General features: G+C 43.8%; 1 pseudogene across 1 annotated transcript in view; it reads left to right on the plus strand.

Moving 5' to 3' along the window:
• LOC146177250 (BTB/POZ domain-containing protein 6-like) overlaps nt 1–23,936 on the plus strand; it is a 54,947-nt pseudogene that overhangs the window by 25,268 nt on the left and 5,743 nt on the right. The window contains exon 3 of the transcript XR_014701352.1: nt 17,444–17,667. The product of XR_014701352.1 is annotated as a BTB/POZ domain-containing protein 6-like (transcript). The remainder of the gene's footprint in view (nt 1–17,443; nt 17,668–23,936) is intronic.

The raw sequence follows: 23,936 nt of genomic DNA on the forward strand, positions 1-23,936 counted from the left end.
TCGTTCCATAGCCTTCTGGGTTGTCCTCAACTTAAGTAGAACTCTCTTGGTTAGCCTCCACGTTTCAGCCCCATAGGTGAGTACAGGCAAGATGCAACTTTTGTATACTTTCCTCTTGAGCGATACCGGTAAGCTGCTAGTCATAATCTGCGAGTGCTTGCCAAATGCGCTCCATACCAATCGTATTCTTCTTGTTATTTCCTTTGCGTGGTCCGGATCTGCGGTTACTACCTGTCCTAAGTAGACATATTCGCCTACTACTTCCAGTATTTCGGTACCTAATGTAAACTGCTGACCCTTCCCGAGGCTGTTGAACATTACCTTAGTCTTCTGCATATTGATTTTCAAGCCTACCTTTCTACGTTTCCTGTCTAGGTCATCAATCATCATTTGCAGTTCATCCCCCGAGTTGCTTAGCAAGGCAATGTCATCAGCAAATCGCAGATTACGGAGGTATTCTCCATCTACCCTTATTCCTAACTGCTCCCATTCCAAGTCTCTGAACACTTCCTCTAAACAAGCTGTGAATAGTACTGGGGAGATTGTGTCTCCTTGCCTAACACCTTTCTTTATGGGAATTTTGTTACTTTCTTTATGCAGAACTATGGTTGCTGTGCAGCCACTATATATATCGTCCAGCACTTTCACGTACTTCTCGTCTACCCCCTGATTTCGCAATGCCTGCATCACCGCCGAGGTTTCAACTGAGTCAAATGCTTTTTCGTAATCAATGAATGCTATGTATAAGGGCTGGTTATATTCCGAGCATTTTTCTATCACCTGATTGATGGTATGGATATGATCGATAGTAGAGTACCGTTTCCGAAACCCTGCTTGATCCTTTGCTTGATTGCAGTCTAAGGTTGTCCTGATTCTATTAGCGATTACATTAGTAAATACCTTATACGTAACAGACAGTAAGCTGATTGGTCTGTAATTTTTAAGGTCCTTAGAATCCCCTTTCTTGTGAATGAGGATAATGTTTGCATTCTTGCATGGTTCCGGTACCGTCGATGACACCAGGCACTGCGTATACAGGGTGGCCAGTTTTTCTAGTACAATATCCCCGCCGTCCTTCAGCAAATTTGCAGTTATCTGATCCTCTCCAGCTGATTTCCCCCTTTTCATAGTTTCTAGTGCTTTCTTGACCTCGTCCTTCGTCACTGGTGGAACGTCTGACTGTTTTTCCCTACCGCCAATCTCATTACGGTCCTGACGACTTTGGCTACTGTAGAGATCTGTATAGAACTCCTCGGCTACTTTGACTATCTTTTCCATATTAGTGATGACGTTGCCCGCCTTGTCCCTTATCGCATACATCTGGTTTTTGCCTATGCCCAATTTCTTCTTTACCGCTTTAAGGCTTCCCCCGTTCTTTACAGCATGCTCAATTTTCTCCATGTTATACTTCCTTATATCGGCCACCTTGCGCTTATTGATTAGCTTTGATATCACGGCCAATTTGATCTGGTCTGTTGGATTGGAAGCTTTCATACTCTGGCGTTTCTTAATCAAATATTTCGTCTCCTTATACAGCTTGCCGGTATCCTCTCTAACTATCCTACCGCCTACTCCTACCGCGCACTCAGTAATGATATCCCTGAAATTATTGTTCCTTGCCTCTAGGGTAATGTCGCCATCCTTAGTTAGAGCTGAAAACCTGTTCTGTAGCGAGATCCTGAGCTCTTCTGCCCTCCCCCTCACCGCTAATTCGTTGATGGGTTTCTTTCTTACTAATCTGTTGCGTTCCTTCTTCAGATTTAGGCTAATTCGGGACCTCACCAGCCTGTGGTCACTGCATCGCACTTTCCCGATTACCTCTACATCTTGCATAATCGCGGGGGTTGAGCACATTATGAAGTCGATTTCATTTTTAGTCTCCCCGTTAGGACTTTTCCATGTCCATTTCCGGTTCTTCCGTTTGCTGAAGAAGGTACTCATGATTCGTAAGTTATTGCGCTCTGCAAACTCAACTAGTAACTCCCCCCTGCTATTCCTAGAACCAATGCCATAGTCACGTACTGCCTTGTCTCCTGCCTGCTTTTACCCTACCTTGGCATTGAAATCGCCCATTAGTACAGTATACTGCGTCTTTACTTTTCGCATTGCCGATTCTACATTTTCATAGAAGCTTTCAACTGCCTGGTCATCATAACTACATGTATGTGCGTAGGCCTGTACAACCTTCAGTTTATACCGCTTATTAAGCCTAATTACGATGCCTGCAACCCTCTCATTAATACTATAGAATTCATCTATATTACCCGCTATATACTTATTGACAAGGAAACCTACTCCTAGTTGTCGCCTCTCTGGTAAGCCTCGATAACACAGTACATGCCCATCCGTCAGTGCAGTATATGCCTCATTCGGCCTCCTAGCCTCACTAAGTCCTATGACATCCCATTTCATGCCCTCTAGTTCCTCTAACAGCACTGCTAAGCTAGCTTCACTAGCTAGGGTTCTAGCATTAAACGTTGCCAGGGTCAGTTTCCAATGGCTGCCTGTCCAGCGGAGCCAGACTTTCTTAGCACCCCCGCTGCGTCACAGGTCTGACCGCCGCCGTGGTCAGTTGTTCCGCAGCCGCAGGTGACTGAGGGCCGGGGTTTTATGGAGCTTATCATAGGAGGTTGCGGCCAATTACTGCACCAGGGTGGCCAACTCCTGTTCTGGTGAGGGAGTGCGTTGCCGGAGGTGTTCACCGGCATCAGGTCGCATTTCAAACCTGTTTATGCAATTCCATCAACACGCGGTTTTTTTTTTATCCGGTGGAGAATTGCGCGGCACCGGGATTTGAACCCCGGTCCTCTTGCATGCGAGGCGGATGTTTTACCGCTACGCCACCGCTGCAGCTCACAACCTGCACACCCAAGAAACATGATAACAAGATTCGATATGTGAAACTGTAAAACATGATTAAATGTGCACAAACCTTCTTGCTTTCTCGGACCGCTTCGTATGTGTTAAGGAGTTCCAAAGTCTGTCGCTCTCAAAAAGTGTGAAATGCCAAATCGTCGGGAGCACATTTGTTTTGTGTACAATGGATAGGTACGTATAATGGAGATGGATGACGACTCTGGCAATGCTTTCCCGTTTGTAACGTGCAAGCTTCGTTGACTCGTCAAACGTGATGTCACTTATTGCTCTTACAGAGTGACTTCTCGGTGCTTTGATTTTAGTTTAAGAAAATCAGTTTAGTTTGTCAGTCTTTCGCGGTCATTCGAAGTGCCATCTCACACAGTTGGTTGTTATGAAATCTTGTTCTTGTCCTGACTAGAGTCTTTCCACCTCTGCCTCTAAAGAAAAATTTCACACCAGCCGAAAATGTCAGTGCAATAAGCCACATGCGTGAAGCGACGACAGGTAATTCAAGATAGTGAGTGCACAGGTCAGCCAGTCGGGGCCAGCAGTATGGTTGCATTCGTCGTTATGTCGCATCTGAAATAAATAGAGCCTCACATAACGTCTATAGCTCCATTCGATGCCGCTTTATTACAAGAGTACAGATCGGCGGCACAGCAACGGAGTACTACCACCTTACTGGAGGGTTTGTGCGGCGTGTTAATTAATGCAACGTACTTCAAAGAGGTTAGGTCTCAGCCGCATCACTAAAGTAGAAATTTCGCAGCTCTCGCAGCACCAGATGCCGAGAATTACCGCAGTGGGGCCGGTCGCGAGCGCTGCAGGGATCCGATTTGTTTATTTTTATTTTGAAATACTGACAACTTGGTACAAAAAGGGATGGCATACAATTGTTAGCGGCTGACTGGGAATTCCGTTTGGGCGGCGGCCGCGTGAGCCTTTAACGGCACGTGGAGCGCCCCTCGCGTGCGTCTTGGAACATGTAAACCCACAACCCCCGCCTGCATCGTGCCTCCGACGAGTCTGCGCTGCAGTGGCTGGCGCCGTGTTTACCTTATTTTGGTTGTGTTTTTTTTTTCGTTTTTAATGGACGTAATGCGTAGCCAATACTGCGTCCTACTTATGGGGGAGTGAGTGCGAATACGGGCTCCGATTAGCAGTGCACACAAGAAACGTGTGAAAGAGTGTTTAAGAAAGGAAAATAGTAATTGTAATCCAGTTAATTTTTTAATATAACCTTTGTATTCTTATATTTTAATTGTACGTGAAGTGTTTTCCTTTTTATTTTTTCATTTGTTCTTGTTTCTCTAACACAATATAAATAACAAATATTCTTGAGGACACACAGCGACATGATCGATGCATCATTAAATCGCTACAATTTAGGTCCACAATGCTATTTCACAATGGAACAATTTGCCAGCAGATGTCGCTACCCTACCTGACCATAGTTCATTCCTCAAGGCTTTGGAGGGAATTGAATGTTAAACTGACTTAACTTTCTTAATAATATTTTGCAATGCTCATTACTTTTTTCCTTGATGTGTAGTGCTGTGTTATTTCTTGTTCATTTCAGCCTACTGCTTGGTATTAAGCGCGCGCATACCTCGTTTCTTCAGTGCATGTAAAATTGCTTAGGTCATATAACTACTGTATAAAAAAAAAAAGGGAAAAACAGCGACCTGAATGACTTTTTTTTTTCTCCTCTCTGATCCTTCAGTGCAATTGTTACTTATGTGCCTGTTATAACCAACTTTGTTCATGTGACTCCTCCCCCCCTATGTAATGCCTGAAAGGGCCTTTAGGGTATATAAATAAATAAAAAAAAGGTATGGCACAAAGAAAAGAAATATTAAATTTAAGTCTCAACAAAAGTGTATAAGATGATGGGCACACATGCTGTTGTAGTATAATTAGCAAAACTGAAAACTATAAAGTACTTATTAGAACATAGATTTACTGTGCATTTATGGGAATAACAATATTGCCAGCCCCCGATTGGTTAGCGCAGTGGCTAGGCTAGGATGCGGGATCGAATTCCGGCCTCGGCGGCCGCTACTCGGTGGAGGCGACAGGCAAGGCGCTCGTCGGCCGAAATTACTCCGTTGGCCGAAATTACTCCGCTGCCTTCGAATACGACGTCTATCATATCCTCAGGCACTTTGGGAACCAGTTTTTGTAGAAGGCGTTTGTAAACTCTTCAGGTGGTTAAGCTCGTTTAACTCACGCACTGCGAGTGGAAAGAAGGAATAAGAAAGTGTGTTGTTGTTGCATGAGAATTGCTGAAGAATTCATGAAGGCGGCTGAAGGATCCATCTTGAATATATTATGGAGTAATATGAATAAGAACTTTAGGGGTGAAACTTTGCTCCATCAGACAGCGTAGTGAGGAACGCAAGACGTAGTAATTCGGCGGGCGAGTCAGTGCGGTGGTAGCTGTTAAAAATAAATCGAAGAGTCTTGCGTTGAGCATGTTCTAAGGTAGCGACATCATTGTTCACGTACGGGAACCACACCATATTAGCGTATGAAGGATAGGACAAATAAATATGGCATTTGCGAGTTGTTTTGTGGCGGGGTAAGAATTACACAGTGTGCGGTTCAGGAAGATTATTTATTTATTTATTGTACCTCAAAGGCCCCTTTTATGGGGCATGAGGGATGGGCATGACAGTTAAAAAATTATGGTTTCGATCTTTTTCTTGAAATGGATGGGGTTGATAAGGTGCACGGCTTCCAGCGGCAGATCGTTCCAGTCCCTAGATGATTTCACAAAAAATGATCGGAGATGAGCAGACGTTTTAACAGGGGAAGGGTAGGCGGTCTTGTGGTGGTCAATTCGACTGGAGAGACGATGAGCTGGTGATATGACTGATGCTCCTAGAGATGAATGATGAAACTTGTGAAAAATGCACAATCTAAACATGTTTCGCCGTGATTCAAGATTAGGTAGTGAGGCTCGTGCTTTTAAAGCAGACACGCTAGTATGGTATGAGTAATCTGAATATATGAAGCGGATAGCGCTTCATATATTTTGTTGCAACTTTCGTTGTAACTTTAGTTGTAACTTTTTTTATCTATGTTACGAACCTGCGCTGATCAGCTAATATAAGACATGACTGAGACGCCTAGAAATCGATATTCTTGAGCTTCGTGTAGTGGTTCGCCGAACCCATGGCGGGCGGCGTTTTGGAATTGGCTAGCGTAATAACAGATGATAACGCATGGCACTTCCTTACTGTCAGCACTATAATTTCATAATAAAATAATTATATGATTCAGTTAAGCAACGCAGCAGCAGCGGAGACAGCTTATCGAGCTAACCGTGCCGCACCGGCGGCAGGTGCTATGCACAGCTGTGAGCAGAAACTTCTTAAACCGCATCTCTCACTTCTACAAGCGACTGAGTTTGGGCAAGTGATCCTCAAGAGGGATTCCTTTTCGACGTTACTTTATTCCAGGGTTTATCATAGACGCGCGCAACAAATTCTAGCACGCATTTCTAACGCCGGAGGTTGAGATCTAGTGAAGGCGCTGGCGCGTACAATTTGCGGGTGTTCGGGAACGGAGGCACGCAAATATAGTGAAATATATATAAAAGCAGGTACAGCTGTTTGAAGATGCCGGAGTGACTTCGGATGGCTTTGTAAATTTTGTGCTGGAAATAATTAAGACATTTGATCACTTAACTTGCCTTGTCGATGATTGTGGCAGTTCGTTTAATCCGACCAAAGGGCCATTGGATACCGGCTGCCATCGAGAACGGTGGCAACGTGTCTGCTACCTTATGTCTGTACCATATCTTATCCACTGCGTGTGCTAACATGTTAAGTTTGTTTTGTACCTTGCCATTTTAATATGTATTCTTCGGAACCCCATGCCTGCAATAGCCCCAGCAGGGGCTGCAGTATGTATAAATAAATAAATAAATAAATAAATAAATAAATAAATAAATAAATAAATAAATAAATAAATAAATAAATAAATAAATAAATAAATAAATAAATAAATAAATAAATAAATAAACTGCGAGCCACGATTGACGGTAACTGTAGTAAACATCGGCTAAGAATGGCCGCGGTTATGCTGGCCCTCTGACTAGGTTACTGGTGGAGGTAATACAATATCGTTTGTGGCTTTGTGGCGCACGACGCAGTTTGAAGGTCGTTTCTCGAGCATTAGGGTATTGCGCCGCACTTCTTTACGCGCAGAGGGATTACACACCGGAAATTCTGTGTCAACTCCGCTGCTTTTTGTCTTCCAAGAGCCAAGGATCTACGAAAAATTGTAACAGTGGCCGCGCAGCCCATGTACGCACGTCCTGTGACAATTCGGTTAGTTTCACCGGTGGTGTGGACCTTCTCGAGGCTGCATCATTGCGCCCAGTCGTGAATGTACGCAAAGAAGGTTTGAAACGGCCTTGTTTTGAATGGCCAGCGAAGTGAGGTTACTTACAGCCGTTATTACAGAAAATCGAGTCTAGTATCGCCTCCTTTGCATGCAGCGCGCTGTGGGAAGCAGACGACCTCGCGCATAGGGTCACATATCAGCTACGAGGGTTCGCCCTGGTGGAGGGCGTTGTGAGATCGCACTTATCTTGCCGCAACATCGCCGGCGCGGGGGTGTTACTGAGGTTATTACGTTCCCGTTTCATTTTCTGCAGGCAGCCACCAATTGAAACGATGCGGTAAAAAGACATGACAAAGACGCTTCCAATCGGAAAAAAATTGAAAATTTTCTGACGTTACGACAGAATTTCTGTGTGGTTTTTGACGGGCTACCTGCTGTGACAACAAAACATTCTGTAGTAACATCGAAAATTTCTGTGGTTACAACAAAAAGTACTACACAACTACAGACAACAAAAATATACTATAGAAAAGTACTACAAGACTACAGAAATATCTGATAGTTACGACAGAACTACAGGATATTTTGTTGTATTTTTTGACACAGTTCTGTCCTTTTCTCGACGGTTCTTTTTTTGTGTTTTATGCAAAACGGCTTGTCGTATACATCAATGTGACCACATAAACTTTCGTTACATGTAAAACGTCGCCACCGTTCTACTGTCCCTTATTAGTGATGCTTGATATACCTGAAGCAGCATCAACTCATTAAGTTTCTTGTATTAGGGGATGAGAAGTGCTTTAGGCCTGACTAAATATATCATTCTTCATAGTGTAGCAGGTGCCTATTCGCGCTGGACACAAGTTATGTCAGCTCCAGCTGGGAATTACTTTTCAGGGCTGCAGCTATCACTTAGCGAAATCTTGAATGTTGGCCCCCGGCACCGTAGCTCCTCCCTCGGCTGCCTTTCAGCTGGGCACTCTCAGCCCCGTCGGGCGCCACATGTGAAAAATAACCCTCGCGCGGATGTCTTCTACGAAGATGAAAACTGATGATCAAATGCGAAGGTATTGCGGCACCAGGAGCATTGCGAATTGCCTATTAGAAACGAATGCTAAATTATTAAATTATCTCAGACGTGCTGTGAACGCATTCACCCATACTCGGATCGTCGGACTAATCTCCGTTTTTAATAGCAAGCCTGTTGCTAAGCGACCACATGTGCACATTTTACGCCCACGGCAGAGAGGACGTCTCGTTCCCGGCTATTTATGGAGCTTTTCATTTAAAAGGTCCCATTGTCGTGGCGGAGGGGCTTGCGAAACTCGATGCAGTCGTGAGCTCTGCTGTGTAGGGCCACCCAAGATAGACAGGTAACGGCAGAGAGATCTGACAAAATGTGATTCACTGGAGAAGGTAATGGCAACCCACTCCAGTATTTCCTGCCAAGAAAACCCTATGGCCAGTCACAATACCATTAATGATATGGCGCCGGAAGATGAGCCCCCCAGGTTGGAAGGCGTCCCAGATGTTACTTGGGATGAACAAAGGGCGATTCCTAGTAGCTCCAGGACGAATGAAGCGGCTGGGCTAAAGCCAAAAGGACGCTCAGTTGTGGATGTGTCGGGAAGCGACCGGAAAGTCCGATGTTGCAAGGAGATGTATCACATAGCAACATGGAATATAAGATCTATGACGCAAGGTAAACTGGATATCGTCAAGCGAGAAATGGACAGATTGAACATTGATATCTTGGGTATCAGCGAGCTCAAGTGGACCGGAATGGGAGAAGTTAACTCCGGCGACCATTATGTCTTTTATTGTGGGCACGAATCCAAGAGAAGGAATGGGGTCGCTCCCATAGTAAACAGAAGAATGGGCAAAGCAGTGCTAGGGTACAAATCCAAAAACGACTGAATGATTTCACTTCGGATCCAAGGACACCCTTTCAACATAACAGTTATCCAAGTCTATGTACCGACCACTACTGCTGAAGAAGCTGACGTTGAGAGATTTTATGCGGACCTACAATGCCTTTTAGACCGCACCCCATCATCAGACGTCGTTTTTCTCATAGGGGATTGGAATGCTAAGGTAGGGAGTGAAGAAATATCCGGAATTACAGGCAAGTTCGGTCTTGGTGAGCCAAATAAAGCTGGGCAGAGGCTAGTAGAGTTTTGTCAAGAAAACAACCTGACCATAGCGAGTACTCATTTTCAACACCACGAGAGGCGCCTGTACACATGGACTTCACTGGACGGTCTGTACAGGAATCAGATCGATTATATTATTTGCCGGCAGAGATGGAGAAGCGCCTTACAAGCAGTAAAAACAAGACCTGGGACCGACTGTGGCACCTGTCATCAGCTTCTTGTGACCAAATTTAAGTTTCGATTGAGAAAAACGCAGAAAACTAGAAGGCCTTTCAGGTATAATCTGGATCAAGTTCCATTAGAATATGCTGTGGAAATGAGGAATCGATTTCAAGAATTAGATCTAGAAGACAAAGAGCCCGAAGAGATGTGGTCTGATGTTCGTGATATAATACAAGAACTTGCTACTAAGGTAGTTCCACAGCAAAAGAAATGCAAGAAAGCAAACTGGTTATCTGAAGAGGCTTTGCACATAGCTGAGGAAAGGAGGATGGCAAAAGTTATGGGGGAAAGAGAAAAATACAAGGCTCTCAATGCGGATTTTCAGAAAATAGCAAGGAGAGATAAGAATGCCTTCCTGAACGTACAGTGCCAAGCAGTTGAGGACAACAGCCAATTAAGGAACACAAGAGCTCTGTATAAGACAATCAAAGATATCAAAGGAAACTTCTGTGCTAAGATGGGCGTGATAAAGGACAAACGAGGCAAGGACCTCACTGAAGCCGCAGAGATAAAGAAGAGGTGGCAGGAATACACAGACGAACTGTACAAGAAGGACCCGAATGTGCAAACCCAACATAAGACGGTTGTGACACCTGATCTCGAGCCGGGCATCCTGAAGAGTGAAGTTGAATGAGCCTTAGCCTGCCTTGCTAAGAACAAAGCTAGCGGAATTGATAGCATTCCAGTTGAGTTGCTTCAAAACCTCAACCATGACGCTGTTAACATTCTGCATACATTATGTCAGAAGATTTGGACAACCCTGCAGTGGCCACAGGATTGGAGGTCAGTTTACATCCCAATTCCAAAGAAAGGCAATGCCAAGGATTGTTCCAACTACCGCACGATCGCGCTTATTTCGCATGCTAGCAAGGTGATGTTGAAAATCCTCCAAGGCAGGCTGCAGCAGTATGTGGATCGGGAGCTTCCGGACGTGCAAGCTGGGTTTCGCAAGAGCAGAGGAACTAGAGACCAAGTTGCCAACCTTCGCTGGATCATGGAAAAAGCAAGAGAGTTCCAGAAACCCATCTACTTCTGCTTTATTGATTATGCGAAAGCGTTTGACTGCGTAGATCACAGCAGATTGTGGCAAGCTCTCCGAGAGATCGGAGTTCCAATTCACCTCATCTGTCTCCTCAGGAACCTGTATGAAGGGCAAGAGGCCACAGTCAGAACTGGGCATGGTCTTACTGATTGGTTTCCGATTGAGAAAGGAGTGAGGCAAGGCTGCATACTGTCGCCCTGCCTATTTAACCTATATGCAGAGTGCATCATGAGGAAGGCCGGTCTGGACGAGTCTTCAGCTGGTGTGAAGATTGCTGGAAAACGTATCAAAAACCTTAGATATGCGGATGATACCACTTTAATTGCAGGAAGTGAAGCGGAACTCAAGAGACTTCTGATGCGCGTACAAGAAGAGACTGAGACGTTTGGGCTTAAACTGAACATTAAAAAGACAAAAGATCATGGCGTCTTGCCCTATGAAGTCCTGGAGCACCAAGGGACAAGAAGTGGAAGCTGTGACAGATTTTCTCTTCTTGGGCTCCAAGATTACCTCGGAAGGAGACTGCAGCCATGAAATTAGGAGACGCCTGCTTCTGGGAAAGAGAGCAATGGTTATCCTTGACCGCCTAGTAAAGAGCAGAGACATTAGTCTGCCAACCAAGATCCGTATAACTCGTGCTATGGTCTTTCCAGTTGTGATGTATGGATGCGAGAGTTGGACTGTGAAAAAGGCTGACCGCCGAAGAATTGACGCGTTTGAATTGTGGTGCATGGTGAAGACTCTTGAGAGTTCCTTGGACTGCCAGAAGATCAAATCAGTCAATATTGCCGACCATAAACCCTGACTGCTCATTGGAGGGTCAAATTCTAAAGTTAAAGCTCAGCTACTTTGGTCATCTGATGAGAAGAGAGGAGTCGCTGGAGAAAGATTTGATGTTGGGAAAGGTTGATTGTTGCCGGAGAAGGGGTAGGCAGCGAACGCGATGGTTAGATGGCATCCTCGAGGCACTGCAAATGAAGTTATGTGATGTTAGGAAGATAGTGAGAGACCAGAAAGCGTGGCGTGACATGGTCAATAGGGTCACGAAGAGTCGGACACGACTGAACGACTGAACTGAACAGAGTTATAAGAGCGAAAGCACTGTTAGGGATGGTTAATCAAGGTTGTACACGGTTTGATGATCTTAATTAGAGGGGAGATAAAGCTTCGCCTTTAGAGCATTTTCTTTTCGCGTTTTTTTTTTGGCGGGGGGGGGGGGGGGGGAGGAGGAGGGGGGAGGAACGTGCAGCCACTGCCGCACCTTTCAGTAGACGATTTGCTTTGATTTAGAATTGTTTTTTGGGGAAGGAAGGCAAAATATCCACCTCACGTTTCGGCGGATACCTACACGTATAAATGCAAATCACACCGCCTTTTCATTCTGCATTTTCTTTACGTTACTTTTTAGGGAAGGGAAAGGTAGGCCCAGTGCCTGTATACCTTCTCGGTGCGCACCTACTCTTCACTGTGTCAAGATGTTTCGGTCCTAGTCACGCGCTCTAAGATGATCGGGGCCAGCGAGTCCTACGTTTTAAGGCGAAAACCTTTAATGCCTCATCGTTGTCGACATAAGGTTGTCAGCAGAGGTGTCACTTTTCGAGAGCGAGAGAAAAATAAGTTAATAAACATTGTCCCCACCGGGCAATTGAATTACCAATTACGCCACGGCCCAGATATTTTTTTCTTTATTGCCGGTCAACAAAGTGCATACAGGCATAGAAATCACTAGCCCGCTTTTGACTTAAGTGATGTCTTAAAACTTTTTCATTGTGGTCAATGCGTCAATCACATCCATCCACTGAGGATGCTCAGGCTGACTGCGGAGAATATCTTCGAGAAATGTGACACTTTCGATGAAGTTGTCCCGGATCGATCGTACATTTTCTTTCCCGTGCCTAAATGCCATCCGCGCTTTCCAGATGCTGTGGAGGCCCAGCACCATAATCACGTCGTGTGGGACCTCGTCACTTTGTTACGGATAAAAACCGGATGCCCTAAGGATTAATGGGTAGTTAATTTTTTTTAATTTCTTTGTAATATATCCCACTGAAAAACGGGATCCCAGCATTTTATAAAAACTTGATCGATGGTCTCTGATTTTTTACAGATTGTGCAGCTGAGGGCCCATGGTATAAATATACCTTTATCATTCAACCACGTTTTTACGGGAGGGATGCCAGAGTGAAGCCTGAAGAAAAACGATTTGACGGTCGAACTCTCTTTAGGACATCTTTTCCTGGGCCTCCACAATATAGAGGTTCGGGTACAAACAGGTTGAGCAAGTCCTTATACAATTTTTTCCGGAATACTGTACTAAGATACTCAACCGAAAAATGGGCACTCAAATTGTGTAACGCAAAAACAACTTCTCGTAAATATTCAGTGACAGTGCGGTTTCTGGCCGGACAATTAGACACAACAAAGCCAGGTATCGCGTTACCTAAGCGCATCTCTATCATTGTGCGCAACAAAGGGTCTGTTTGTTCGTGCAAAAGGAAATCATGGGAAGAAAGAAATTAGTGCATCTAGGTCGTTCCCAATTTGACTCCAAATCTAATAAGCTATGCAGTGTCTGCACATTCACGCAGTAAACTCTGTAAGCACATTTATCGGACTATGCATTTTATCATTTCATTTTATACCATTACTCCACGATGCACCTTAGAACACACTTAATGGCCGCATTTTAGGCCCCCCTTCATTTCTTTTAATCTCCTCACGATTCTTTTTCCATCTTGACCTCCCGAATTCCCCTTCCTACCCAGAGTAGCATGTCAACGAAATTTAAACGCCGGCTAAAATCTCTGTTCTTCATTAAAGGGTCTCTCTCTCAAGCGGGACATGCATAACAATTGCAGCAAATACCAAATTGTGGTAATAAAAAACAAATTGCAGACGCTTGCACGTGCGAACACGGAGAGGTCGCGCCCTTTCCACCCATTCGCATTTTTCTTAGTCTTGCGTTGTGTCGTTCCACAACTCTCTGCTGCTCTTATAATTTTCTAATGGTACACCAAAGTACTTCGCTGCAACAGTCATCCACCGCATATTAGCAAACATTGCCGGTGTATTATCCCATTCACCGTGCCAACAAGCATTGCTCTTCGCCCAATTGATTTCACACCCTTCCTTATTGCAGTAGTCACACACAGTAGTAGTTAAATCTTTCCCGATCTGCGAAAAAAACTGCTATTTCATCCGCGTAAGCCAGTGCTTTTACCTGCGTAGACTGGAGGAGTGAACCCGTAGACGCGTTCACTATGTATCAATGATAACAGAAATGGCTCAAAATAAATAGCAAAAATCAGAGGTGAGAGCGGACAACCTTGCCGTACTGAAGAACAGGCAGGCACACATTCTGATAACTGCTTATTCACAATAATACGTGCGACACAGCTTTCACATGCCATCTGCACACCTTTTGATATCACCGAGCCAACATTCACATGCTCTAGTACTGCGAAAAGAATTTCGTGCGACACTCTGTCGAAAGCCTTCGCAAGATCAAGCTGCATCATAGCAACTCGTTCTACAAAGGCGTCACAGCATTCAAGAACAGTTCTTGGAAGGTGCACATTTGTTCCGATGGTAAGCTTGAGGTTATCGTTGAAGACAAGTACACAGCTGCCATGATACGGGCGCGGGCCGAGCGTTTCTGGCTCGACGAATTGCCCACTAAGCGTTCGCTGAGTGATGAAAAGAGGTACGCGACTCAGAATGAAATCAAAAAAGTACAAAAACGAGGTAACGAATGACAGTGATATAATTCAGTTGGCTTTTGTTGAGCAGTACCGGGAATTGTTTGGCCGACGACAGATCCAAGAAGAGGAGTTTAGAATGCCTTCTTGTCCCGCATGCCGAAACTAGAAGAACGCTGGAGAGGCCAATCAGCATGACAGAAATTGAAAGAGCTATGGAAGAGTTGAGCGCTGGCAAATCCCCTGGTTCTGACGGCTTAGGTGCCAAAAAGCGTTTCAAATGAGAAATCACTGAGGTTCTTAATTGCGCCTTTACGGAAATTTATGACACACACACACACACACACACACACACACACACACACACACACACACACACACACACACACACACGCACACACACACACACACACACACACACACACACACACACACACACACACACACACACACACACACACACACACACACACACACACACACACACACACACACACACACACACACACACACACACACACACACACACACACACACACACACACACACACACACACACACACACACACACACACAGACACACACACACACACAGACACACACACACACACACACACACACACACACACACACACACACACACACACACACACACACACACACACACACACACACACACACACACACACACACACACACACACACACACACACACACACACACACACACACACACACACACACACACACACACACACACACACACACACACACACACACACACACACACACACACACACACACACACACACACACACACACACACACACACACACACACACACACACACACACACACACACACACACACACACACACACACACACACACACACACACACACACACACACACACACACACACACACACACACACACACACACACACACACACACACACACACACACACACACACACACACACACACACACACACACACACACACACACACACACACACACACACACACACACACACACACACACACACACACACACACACACACACACACACACACAATAGCCCCCGTCATTTAGAACACCCCATGTGGTTTTAATACCCAAAGTGAGGATGAGGCTAATTTGCTGCCAAAAATTGTTGATTATAAAGCGCTTATGAAGATACTTGCCAGAAGAGTGCAAAATGTTATAAAAAATACTGTAGGGCCACATCAAACGTGCGCTATTAAAGGCGTCACGCCCCGGATTATTAATCGCTGTTCATAATTCCCCTTGTCTACCGTGGGAATGATAGCGGGATTCCGCGAATGGCAGATACTGCGCCTTTTCGTTCCTGTAGACGAATTATAGAATACCGATGAAATTTGATGCTTTCAATGGAATGCTAGTTGTGCTCGACAAGGGGCGCGCGATGTACGGTCACGACAGGTCACAAGGTCACCAGGTGATTCATGAATACACGAAGCTGACCCCGCTGGGCGTCCGTGCGGCGCTTTTCATTTGCCGCTTCCTCGAACGTCGCACCACATAGCAAACAGAAGCAGACCCAGATGTCTAGGAGACATTAGTACAGCAGGCAACAGCGGCGTTTGAAATTGATTTACAGGAGAGAAAAGGCGCAGTGTCTGTCACAATTCTCCGTGGACACATGTACCACGCCGTAAAGGAAGGGAGAAAGGTGGGATTGAAAGAAAAGAAGGAGATAGAGGCGCCTTAGTGGAAAGATACGATCCACCCCTCTATAATGGATTTCACCTCATCGCACTTTAGTGGTCCAAAGTACCCTCTAGAAATTAAAAATAAAAATGTGGCTAACGTTGATAGGTAGGGGGTTTAATATAAAACCCAAATAAGCTCTTCAAGCGGCGCAACATTGCAAATGTCCATCTTGTCCTCTCATGTCCCGTCATCATAGCCTCGTTGAATTTATTGCTTGTGCCAGCATCAACCAACCAGGCCTGATCGGCTCTCTTGTGGAACATAAGAAATGAGCCAACAGTTTGCTCATTTATAGTGTATCTGATAAAGAAGCCGCTCATTTTCCCCGCTCCTATGATACAAATGCACTGCGCAAGAGCAGCTAGTACTTTAGAACGCTTGAGGCTGCTGGCTTCCAAAGAGTTTTGGTGCCAAAGATGGCTTCCTCTCAGGCCTACACAATTTTTGACAGATTGCTATTACATGTGGCTGGTTCAAATAGATGTTATTGCTATTTTTTGTTGATATAGAATCTCGTGATAAACTTGCAACCTCTAAACAATCAGGTTACTGATAATTTGTACGAATTCTTTTAAATATATTAGAAAATGATTCCACGCAATTTGCAGTGAGTATTGCCATTTCTTACGAAGGTGTTCGATTACCCGTGAATTTCTCTGAGCTGTGTCGTACGTTTTTTCTTTTTTTTGAAACGGAAATTACTATTTGTCACGTGAGTTTGTCTTTACGGGAATATTCTGTCCTCCGTAGACCTCTACTGCAAAGCTTCTCTTCTTTCTAGCACGCTTATTTGTTATTGACAGTACCAGTTGGCATTATCTGCGCGCATCTTGAAATAAAACGTTCTGTCTAATATGGGGAATTAATTTTACAAAAGTACTCAGGGAAAACTTAGAAAAACCAGAGGGTTCAATAACGTCAACTTAGTACATATCCCGTGACGAGTTTTGTTAGCGCTCATCTAAGCATGACAGGAGGGAGGGGGGAAGAGATATTTAGCAATGACAAGAAACTTTGCTGCGACTGCATACTATGGTGATTGCACTTTTTTTTTTTAATCAGACCTGGCGCAAAGCCTGGCGTTGCTTGGGTAAAACGTGACAAGCTCACTTTTTTCGTCGTTAGTGAATGGAAGTGCCAAAAGTGAATATGGCAATGTGTCTATGCAAACAGCATGCAAACAGGTTGATTTTTTTTTTTTTCGTGGGAGTTGTCATTGTTGTGTTCAGTAGCAAACGGTTCCATGTACAGCTCCCGGTCAGAAAACAGCAAAGCGGGCTAATAAAAACGCCCTCCCGTGGTTTTTGCGCGTATTTCACAGGTATTAGCGCGTTGCAAGTGGTAAGCGCCGGTAACTGACAAACCTTGTTTTCTTTACAGTTCAGCGTCGAGGCCTTCCTGGACAGTGGCGAGTTCACCGATTTCGAGTTTGTAGTACGTCCGGAAGATGATCCCGATGTTCCGGAGCGGAAGTTTCGGGCTCACAAGCTTTTCCTGGCAATGAGAAACGAGGTCTTCCACGCAATGTTCTAAGGTGACCTCGCAGAAAAAGATCAGGTTGTCATCATTGACGTCCATCCGGACGGCTTTAATATACTTCTCAGGTGAGGAAGATTATTCCGAGCCACAGGCTTCATTTGGTACTGTGCTAGAGTGATTCATTTAATAAGTTAGGCTTAGTGGATTCGCACAGTAAGGGCTGCGGCTTTATTTAAAAAATTGCTCAATGCGCTTGAAATGGTTTTGAAATAGCATCTTGTTGTCAATTGCGTTGAAGACAAGAGTGCGTGAGCTACAGTTTTTGCCTAAAATATTGCCGAGAGAAAGAGAAGGTGGCCTCTATTGGTCATGCGGCGGTCATAAGAACTGTAAAGACTGTTGGGTTTCGACGACTACTTCTATCTCTTTCAACACAGCAGAATCATTAGCTCTCTGCATTCACAAGGGGCTTTTTGAAATAACTGTGGTTGCAATTTATCGTCCGCCAAAGCAAAATACTGCTTACTTCATCGAAGAGCTCAGCAAGACCACCTTTCCAAAGGGTCAAATTTGCATGATTGGTAATAAAAATATCGACCTTCTAAGAGCTAAAGAACAATCGGTTGTCGATTACCTAAACACTCTTGTAAACACTCTTGTCGATGCCGGCCTTGATGCCACAATCAACCTTCCCACTCGCGTTGAAATGTTTGGTATTAAATTAATATCACCATGCCTTGAGCACGTGAACGTTCGCCTTGAACACAATGAATCCAGTTTATTAATCATAGAACAAAAAATGTCGGACCATTTCTTCGTTGGCTGCCGTGTTTTTTCACATGCTGGTATAACGGCGATGAAGCAAGGTGAACTGGACACAATCAATGTCGTTGACCGACATCGACTTGACTCCGCAATTGAAAAGTACGACTACAGGATCTGTTCCTAACGCACACGTCTGAAAGCTCTCTACGATTCATTCGTTGAAACATTCTCACAGTTGTTAGAGTCCTGTAAAAAAACTATAATCATTAAGCAAAGGAAGACTGATTGTCCGTGGATTACTACCGATGTTATAGCGGCTATTAAGGGAAATGGCTTGGGACCGTTGTAGGCGTTAACCTAGAAACACTGAATTGATGGCGCTGCACAGGTCTTCCCGCAACAGGGCTAACGCATTACTCCGATTAAAAAAAAGGTCAATATTTCCAGGCAAGGTTTAAGGCATCGAAAAGGAAGCCAGCTAGGTCCTGAGATGTTGATAATCGCTTAGATGGTTGTGACCTAGAAACGTAGCTGATTCCATTTCCCGCAACTTTGGGGCGTTATCTCTGACACTTGCTGCTGATGAGTTCAATACCTTTTTTTTTTTTAAACTGCTGATCTGGCCGCACATTCAACACTACGTAATCTACCATCTCACAGCATGAAATCGGTGCTTGAATCAGCATTTCTGCCTTCTTGCTCTCAGGACGATCTACGTTGCATCCTTTCTGGCTTTAGCAGGCTAAAGTCTCCAGGGTGGGATGGTATCTCTGTCGATTCACTTATCAGAAGTTTTGAACGATTAAAGCATGTTCTGCTCGCGATTATCAATGGCATAATTTCCACCCGAACAGTACCTGAGAGCTTGAAGAAGGTGATGGCTATCCCTATCTACAAGAATGGAGTAAAAAAATAAAGTTGAAAATTATCGTGGTATCTCGATCGTACCATGCATTGCGCTTGTTTTAGAAAAACACATTTCTATTGTGATGATCACTTTTCTTGAAGCTTATGACGTGTTCTCTGGTAATCAGTTTGGGTTTATTAAGGATCGTGGTACGCAGAACGCGCTAGATGATCTATGTGATCTGCTACAGAGCTGGATTGAAGAAAATGAATTTGCTTGTGCCTTATTTTTGGACGTGTCTAAGGCATTTGACTCTGTTAGCCATGATGTGTTGTCAGATAAACTCCACAATTATGGGTTTAGAGGTCCTTTTCTGCCTCTTCTTGTTAATTATCTATCCAATCGCTCACAGCTTGTTGCATTAAGCAAATATAGAAGTGGCCAGCAGGAGATCACATCCGGTGTTCCGTAGAGGTCCATACTTGCACCTATTTTGTTTAATTTATATGTCAATGGTTTGAGCTCTGTTTGCAAACTGTGCCGTGTTTTTCAATATGCTGATGATACGCTCTTAGTTTCTAGACACAAGGACTATAAGATAGCATTATCTTTTATTCAACATGACAGGGAGTTAGTAATGGAATGGTTCAGCATTAACTTAATAAGTGTTAACAATAAAAAGAAACAATTAGTATTTTTTCACAATTATTTAAAGGGAATTCCTAATGGCGTATCAATTCGTTTGTACAAACCTAATTGTCTTCATTGCAAGTGTCCGTCAATTATCCCTGTGTCAACAGTGAAATACTCAGGAGTATTCTTTGATTCCGGCATGTCTTGGAATATTCATTTGTCTTTTGCATGTTCTCAGCTCCGGAAAGTTGCGTGTTTGCTGTACTCTGTCAAGCCCCTTTGCCCTATGAATGTACGCAAGCAAATAGTATACGCCTTAGCCTACAGTGTGTTACGCTATGGTATTTGCTGCTTTTATTTCTGCTCCGCCTTTTGACGAAATAAAATGATCAGTTTATTGAAATCCGCCCTTAAATCAGTATTACATGGTAGGTCACGTGATGAACATAGTAACGTTTTTGAACTTTTACGTATGCTTGACTTTTTTCATCTATCTTCTGAAACAATAGTTTAAACACGTCTGGTCAAATAATTTTTCCACACCTTATCTTCCTGTGAAAGATCTGCCAAGTCGCTATTATTTTCTCGTGCCTAGAGTGCGTACACGCTATGGCCAGTGTCTTCTAAAACATTGTTCCCTCTGTTCTTAAGCTGGTTACCCAAAGAAATATTTTCTGCTCATTCCAAAAAGGTAGTGAAAGATTGTCTTGTGAAATTAAGATGTTAGTTCTAGTACACAGCTTTGTTAGTTGTGTTTTTACATGTTTTTTCACCTGGCGTGTGTGCATTTTTGCGTTCGCTCTTTTGAATCCATTTTTTTTTTGTCTCATTGTTTTCGTTTTTGTTGTTTCGGTTTTTTCGTTTTTCTTGTTGTTTTTCATGTATCAGTGAATGGCTTATATGCTGTTTACTGCCGAGCACTGCCATTCAAGCATCCAGAAGCTTTGGCAGCCCTGTATTTGTATTGGAAAAAGGAGATAATAAATTTTATTATTATTAATATTATTATTATCAAAAAAGACTCAGAAAGAAAACCTGCAGCAAAATTTACATCTATCAGTTATCGACACATCTCCACGACTGCACTGTCACCCATTAAGTGCTTTTTTTTTTTTTTCATTGGGTTGTCAGATATAACCGGTGTTCTTTTGATCGCTATTTTAAAACCTGTGAGATATACCACTGTCGGTCTGTAGACACTCATTGTACAGCAAGGCAAACATTATGTGGGTGGCGGAGCTCCGCGATGAAACAAACAAATTTCTCTAATCGTATTGCTAATATAATTTAATATTCTAACATTTCATTGGGAAATTTGAGGCTCTAAATCTAGTATCTGAGTCCAGTTTAAATTCTTTTTTTCATGACCAATGCATTTTCAAATATGCAACGTGAAAAATGTGCACATTTAGCTCATGAAGATAGCTTCCCGCAATGCACACTTTGAAAGGCTTTTCTGGGCGTAGTATTGCCGCAGAAATCAGTTCGCCTACTTCTACCGCATAAAATGCACCAACTGATTCCGTCTTTGGGGAAGGTAGATGGGCAAGCATCGCCATTTTAAAAATTGTCTATTCGAGAATCGCACTTCCAGAGCTTTTCAACGTAATTTCAACGAAATTATATTTCGAAATGCTTTGAAGATCAAGAAAATCTAAAAACTGGACTCCGCTTTTATGTTGACAACTTTCAGTTTTTTAACAGGATAAACGGTAAAATAGTAAGTATAAAAGTTAATTGGCGAAATTCAGTTCACTATTCACTTCGCGGCAGAGCTCTATAATACATATAATGACCGCCTTGCGGTACAGTCGACCTGCACTGACATATCTTGCGCAAAGATTAAAATGTTAACAGTCTGTAAACAGTGCAAAACACTCAATGGTATGGTGCATTTTTAGTGAATGCTTCTCAGGTGTTGCTTAGCATGCGTTCCATGCTCTCTCCTTTTTCGGTTTTTTCGGCCGCCTGTGCACAAACTCACACACTGTACTTACGGAGTGACTATGTTCTTTTTGTGTGTGAGTGCATGATCTGCCCAGAATAGCAGCTATAGTAATAATAGGAGAATGAAAGATTGATGCACAAAAACTGGCTGAAGAGGATGATTTAGTTCGCCAGCACTAAGGCTGCCTATTTCCGAAAGCCTCGTTTTCGGACTGTGTGAAGCCTCTGACTACGATAGAAATAAAATAATTGTGGTCAATACAATGTTGAGACCCTAAAAGAGCGCGAGCGATCAGATCTGTAGGCCACCGCATGAGAGCATGTTCTGGCAAGCGCAGGAAAAGGCCAGCCAAGGTGATTTGTGTATCAAAAGTTATGTACTCTCATTTTAACACGAAATCTTATCTTGTTTCATCAGCGGCGTGTATAAGAATTATGGAAAGAATGTGTCACCACGCACAGTCAATGATTCCTGAGAAAAAGAATTGCTGGTCTAATCCATGCTTGCTACGCCTTGATCATTATACTGCGGAAATCCATGCATGCTAGCGCATGTTCTGTTATGATAAACAAAGTACAGATTGTGAGGAGATAAGTTTTAATCACGCGTGGTGTGTGCTCCTGTTCTGCTGCACAGGAGAGCAAGTAGCGGCATAGCTGCGGTAACACGCAGTCCATGCTTGTTACAGCGACGTGTCGTGCAAAGATGTAATCAATAGAAGTTTCACTTCTTGTTGTGGCTTGAAGTGGTTTATTAACAACAATCATAGTTCATAGCGTCTTGGCAATATAAGAAGTGGTTGACGAGAGGGATAAGCAAAATGAAAAGGCTAGTAGTTCAAGCAGTCAAGCACAAGTACCTAATTAACGGAGTGTAGACTACTTCTGGACATGTTGCGTTATCTGGGGCCGTTAACCCGATTCAACCAACATTATGACCTACGTTAGGGCACCAGATGGCGCCACTAATTCAACATCGGCTAGAATATATAACACGATTTTAAAATGGGTGAAGGGTGCTGCCATATTGGGGAACTGGGCTGCTCTCGTTGCACAGGAAAGTGTTGACGACTCCCTCCACCCCCCGCCCTCCCCCGCCCCTCCGCTTAACAGCCCAGTCCATTCAAACCGGTTTTTCCAAGTTTTGTAAAATGGGCTACGTCTGAGAAGGGCGCAACGAAACGAGAATGGAGAAGGGTGGAGGGGGAGCTATTTTGACAAATCAAGGAACACATTCGCAAAAAATAAATGCATATTCCAAAGAACATATATGGCTATCAGGAACAATTGCCGACATAAGGAAATGGCTAGGGGTAGTTTATTGGGAACAAGACACTAATTCAGGCTGGAAAACAGGGATATCGTTGAATGTCTCAGTGACGATATAAGCCAGTTTGGAGACGGGGCCGATATTATTATACAGGTGGACATGAATGGCAACATCGGTAATCTAGATGAATATACGGATTGTGACGGGAAGCTAATGCTAGATATGTCTGTAAGCGACACAACCTAGGTATTGTAAATAGAGAAAGAAAATGTGAGGGACAAATTTCATGGGAATTCCGGAACAGGTAGACGACCATTGACTACTGTCTGTCTAATATCGCATGGAATTTATAGCAAACTCACAAAAACTGCAACAGACGAAGAAGGAGAGTGTAATGTGGGAAGTGATAATGAGCGTATTAGTCAGCAGATGGGCCCCTTGATGAAAAGAGAAAGGAACTTAGACAAAAAGCAAACGGACAGTTAAACGACGATCAAATAGCGCAGAAAGCAGGAGACATAGAGGAAGCAATAGAGAAAACCCCATGGAAGACTGGAATTATGAACAGGTAGAACTACTCATAAGGAGGAAAATTAGGGAGGGTAAAGTAGCAAACAGTTGGAATGGAAAGAGGAAGCGAGTGAGCTAGTGGATAAGGAAATCAGGGAAGCCATTGAACAACGGCGGGCTGCTTCAAGGGAACACCGAGAGGCAAAGCAAGCACAGGTATCTCATGAGAAAATAGACCAAAAATGGGAATCGTATTGACAAAAGAAACTTGATGTACTGGCCCTCGTCCAAAGTAAAATCAAGCAGTCTACCGATCGCTGGATGGCTGAAATACACGATGCCACAAATGGCGGACCAAGAAAACTCTAGAACCATATAAACTCTAGAAAGCAGGACTGGATTCAAGATAACGAGGGAAATTG

The sequence above is a fragment of the Amblyomma maculatum genome, chromosome 10 (genome assembly GCF_055883805.1).
Source record: "Amblyomma maculatum isolate TAMU_Amacu chromosome 10, ASM5588380v1, whole genome shotgun sequence".
NCBI lineage: Eukaryota > Metazoa > Arthropoda > Arachnida > Ixodida > Ixodidae > Amblyomma > Amblyomma maculatum.